Here is a 5,350-nt window from a genome sequence, read left to right on the forward strand (position 1 = left end):
CCCCTGCTGGTATTTAATTAGCCGTGCACTCTTCATCATGATGGAGATGACGGCTGCAGTTGCCACTAGGTGAAAGAAGAGACTTCACCAGACCTTAATTGGTTCATTTGCCTCTGCTTGCCAGGCACAGATGGAGCACTTTATTACTGTCTCTGCCAGGTTCATTTTGGCCTGATGAGTGCTGTCTTAAGAGGCCGCCGGCCTCCACATCACTCGAGGACAAGGGACCGGAGCAGAATGATGATCAGGATGAAAGCGGCTCAGCATTCATCACGCCGCCTCGTCTTTTATGTCACAAATGTGTCAATAAAATCTTTACGGCCGAGTCGATTTGCATTCTTTACATGTTTTTCTTATCGAGTCTTTTTGTACTGGCTGTTGTGTAGTACTGCTACGCTACTGCAGTGATGCTGTGTACCCTGTACAGGTGCTTATTCATATGAATATGATGTTTGATGTCTTATGCAGTCGGCCAAGCCCCGGCATAATAAAGAACAACCAGGGCAAATCCCATGAATAGAAATCCAATAAATACACCCAGAAACAAATGCTTATCTGAGTTGTTTTTTTTTCTTATCTGACTTGAACCAAATCACAATGAGTTTTTTTTTTGTCAGTTGATAACAATATTGAATCATTTCCCCCTCAGATAAGCTGCGTCTTCTGACACGGCCTCCTATAAATCATGGGTGAAAGTAACTGCATCAATACGGCTGCTCGTTGCATCAGTGAATGGAAAGACGCAGCGCGCCCGTCAACACAGGTGGAGTCATTAGATTGAATCAGTCGGACGTCCGTGGATATCTGTGCATCTGTCAAAGTCACAAGACAGGAAATATGACAGGAAGGAAGGACCGTCGATGTGAAGTCAGTCGTCTCTGTGAGATCTGGACGTGCACGCGTAGAAACCATCCTTATTTGCACTACTGCTTACGAACACTGGAGGCTCCATCACTGTAATACACTGGTCCATCAGTCGAGTGCATCGGTGGATATTTATTACTTTAGAAAATACATTTGATCCTCTGACCTGCTTTAATATATAAATATACATTAGAAACATATAACTGCCAGTTTAAACTACGCCAAAAGTCTCACGTTCAGATTTCAGGTGAAGACATAAAAATCGAAGCTAAGCTAATTCCATTGTTCCTTTGCTTTACTGTTGTCATGCACAGTGTAACAGTGTTACATAATGAAATCCTTTGTTCTTGGTGTCAAATAGCAGCAAAAATGGTAAATGTTCAAATTAGTCTTAGGTCCAGACGGGTCTGTATGAAACAAAAAACAACAGAAAAAAAAAAGCTTAGTGATGACGGAGACCAAGCGACGGTGACCAACCTCAACAGCGCCATCTTGCTTATTTTATTTCTTTTATCGGTAGCTGTTTCCAGTGCAATTGGCTCTTAGTGTGAAAATAACTGAATATATATATATATATAAAGAGCACATGTATTTTGAAAGTGAACTAATCACAATTTGTTATGTTCCACCGCTCACCACAGTATAAATATACATGATACTTGTGATGTTAAACTTTTGTTCATTCAGACTTTTGTCTAATTTGAAGGTCATTTTTTTTATTATTCTTATTTGGAATTTTAGTTTCCCTTATGTTATTTTTTAGCTGCTGGGTACATGAGAGAACAGGACAAATAAAAAAAAGATTTCCACTGCACTGTTGAATCACTGTGTTTTTACTGCGTGTTTACTCCACCAAACATCTGAAGTCTGGAGTCTGGTGCTGAACCTGGACGTCTTTTACTTCTTGCGTGCCGTACGGTTTATGCTCGGCGTTAAATGGAGGGACATCAGTGCCTGGAAACCTCATTTACCATCTGCAGGCCTCATTCATAGTGAAAAATGACAGGCAGGGAGCGGTCGAGAAACGATTCCACACTCTCTCCGTCGCTCTGCCTCCAGACTCATTGTGTTCAGGAGGAGTAGAAAAAACAAAAGCAGCAGCAGCTGTCTTTGAAGTATTGTTTGAAGGTAGTGAGTGTAATTGGCTTCCATCATCACATTTAAATATATTGTTGAGAGGACTTTATGAGGACGTGTGAATGTGCTGCATTGTTTCCAGTTGGAAGAATTCACCTGTAATTTTTTTTGATTAAAACCTCATTAACACTTGTCATCGGCGCCATTAGTTAAAAAGAGGCTTTTTCCCCTCCCTCTCTTTATTCTTACCACACACACACAAAAGCATGTCATGCTGTGATGCCATTAGACGTACAACATGTAAATTTTGGCAGCCACAGGGGAACTATTATTAGATTTAAATTGGGTTAGTATTCAAGCGCAGGCTGTCATCAGGATCTGCATATGTCAAACACTCAGTGCCTTCAGGCAATAATATTGATAAGTAGTCTACGTCTACGTGTTCCCCATTCTAATATATGAAAATATACATATGTATATATTTTTTTTTATTAAAATGTAGAAATAGACTCTGGACATATTCTTTATTGCAGCATTTATATAAAAAAAGTATATGAATAGCAATGTCCAATAATATCGGCCGACCGATATTATCGGCCCGAAATTAGCATAATTATGTAATATTTATAAGAATCGTTATCGGTATTTCCTCCGATAATGAAAACCCGTCAAAGCAACGCCTGAGTTTCGCCAAATGATGTGTCCTAAAAATAGTTTGGGGATTAAGCGGCTGTATATTAAAGTGAAAGTCACTAGATGGCAGCATTGCGGCTTATTTAATTAATCTATTTTAATAATCAGGTGATTGTATGCAGAATGCTGGTGCCAACAACTTATGTGGTTTGTACAGATAAATAAATAAATGTTACCTGAACTATATATGTATCGGTTGATATCGGAATCGGAAATTAAATATTTGGACAACATCCGCGAAAAGCTAATCCCTATATATGAATATTCCCAGGACTAGCACCTCACCTGTTATTTTATTAAATTGCAGCTCTGTTGGTTTTGGGTTGACACATTTACTAAAACACATTTAGTCATGTTGACTTGTGGCAGCACCGCCACGGCTAATTATATTAATGATGGCTTCATTCCATTAAGAGTCACGTGGAGCCATGCCAATGAACACAATACCACAACTCAAACAGGACGACACTGTTGGCACAGAGATTAATTACGCCTGTGCCTTTCATCCTGTGACAGATCGTCGACTGTGAAAATGGCACCTTAAATTAATTCCAGCAACAGATCGTGACAGGCTCTCATCCTGAGATTTCTTACCGCCGGAACAGGATTTATGGTCACGTCTCTCCGAAATATCAATAAGGCGTTCTGTACAGGGAGCATTTACATTCAGAACCGAATCCTGAGCTCTGCCGTGATAATGCCTGCGGGCCACGTGAACCTCTTCTGATAGAAACATTTGTACTCTTCAGTTTATTCTACACGGGATTGACATTTACGCTGATGACAGCGGAAGAAACTGATAAGATTTATTGGCTAACAAGAATGCTAAGTCGCTAACTGCTAGTTAAGCAGTGCCCTAATGAGATGAGTGATGGCGTGTCACCAGGTGTTGCATTAGAAAACCATGTAATAAGACGTCTTTAATGATGATGTGTTATAATAATAGACTTCATTAGAAATCAACAAACCACAAAGTGCAAATAAAATAAATGTCAACATGCAGTTAAAAGCTATAAAACATTGACTAAAGGTTAGGAGGGAATTAAAAAAGACAAAACTCTAAAAAAAAACTGAAGGAACTCTTAAAAGAAACTAGTTTTTGCCCGTATTTTGCCATTACCTTGGTACCATTGAGCAAGTACGTTTTATTTACAGTTGCAGCCATGTTGGATTAGCACGTCTCAGATCAGAGCAGGGGATGCCAAGATAATTTTCAACGTGGGGAGGGGGGGAACACATCATCAATACAGTTCCCCATAACATATTAAAACATGTTTCTGAAATGTATTATAATTTATTCAAATTAAAAATATTAAACAAAAAAAACAGAATTTAAGAAACTCATGAACCTCATTATAAGGCGGTTATAAACACTGTTTTAACTCCGGCGGACCACACAAAATGACCTGGCGGGCCCCATTTGGTCCACGAGCCTTGGGTTTGACACATATGGATTAGACAAAGGTAAAAACCTGCAGAAACCGCTCCTCTCAGTCCCACACACTGTATCTCCGACGAAATCTAGCACAAAGTAAACAGTGCTAGTAGTTTAGCATAAAGTTTGATTCCCCAAACACTGCTCGGAATGACAGCACATTTATAGTCTTTAATTTTGATAAAATAATTATAATTTTGGGGTAGATTTTCTGTAGTCGTCCGGGTTGTTGTTGTTTTTAGCTGTTGCTTTAATACACCTGTTCAAACGGACAACGAACGACTGTGCTGCTAGCCTGTGCTAGCATATAAACATAGGTATTTATTTATCCGCTAACACGTAGCTTTAATGATTTATTTTCGATTCAACAATCGTCGACCCAAAGTAACGATTAGCCTGTGTTATTAGTCGGTAATAAACGCGGTGCTTTTCCCCTTTAAAGCACCAACGTGCTTCCCCTTCGACGGCGTCGGCATCACGGCGTCGGCCGCCTTCTCTGACAGCCGATTGGTCGAGCCGTGGGAATATTCAAATGTAGCCTTGATTGATTGGCTCCGAGCCGGTTTCAACAGCGCAGAGGACTCATTGCCATTCCGACATCACTCTTTGGACTGTGACTGTGGCACACACACACAGACACACACAGACACACACTCAGCTTCCGACATGAGCGACAAGCGGCTGCTGGGAAAACGTCCTCCGTCTTGAAGAAACATGTCGTTGAGGGATTACAGTTAAAGGATCCGGCTTCATCCATGGATGTATACCTCCCGTGGTTTCCAGTGCGCACCGCGGGATCAGTGGCAAGATTGCTTTTTTTTCCCTTTTTTTTTTGCAGAGGAAATACGCCTTCCGAGCAGGAGAGCAACCAATCAGCCGTGGCCAACCAAAGATAAACAAGCCTTATGATAAGACACAACTCTGTAAGACATCAAATCTTTCTATTCTCTTTTACCGGACACTGTGGGGGGGAACGATCCGTCGGTGCAGAAAAAAAGTATTTCAATTGTTTTGCGGTTCTGCCGTGATCGTAAAGCAGTTTGTGGGGTTGTATTTTTTATTTCTTTCTGTTTTATTACGATCGTCTGTGTCAACATTGACAAAGAAGTGTATAAATGTGAATGGTTGTGAGGATGCTTCAGTGCAGAACGCCAGGTCGCATTGATTTTAAGGTCGTCAACGTTTTGACTGGTGACCGATGCCCAGTGCGCTGACGGGGGGGGGGTCTCGTCCTCCGTCGGCGTCCTGCCTTCCCCTTAATGTGTATTTACATACGCCGAA

This window comes from Cynoglossus semilaevis, chromosome 14 (genome assembly GCF_000523025.1).
Source record: "Cynoglossus semilaevis isolate Cse_v1.0 chromosome 14, Cse_v1.0, whole genome shotgun sequence".
Lineage (NCBI taxonomy): Eukaryota > Metazoa > Chordata > Actinopteri > Pleuronectiformes > Cynoglossidae > Cynoglossus > Cynoglossus semilaevis.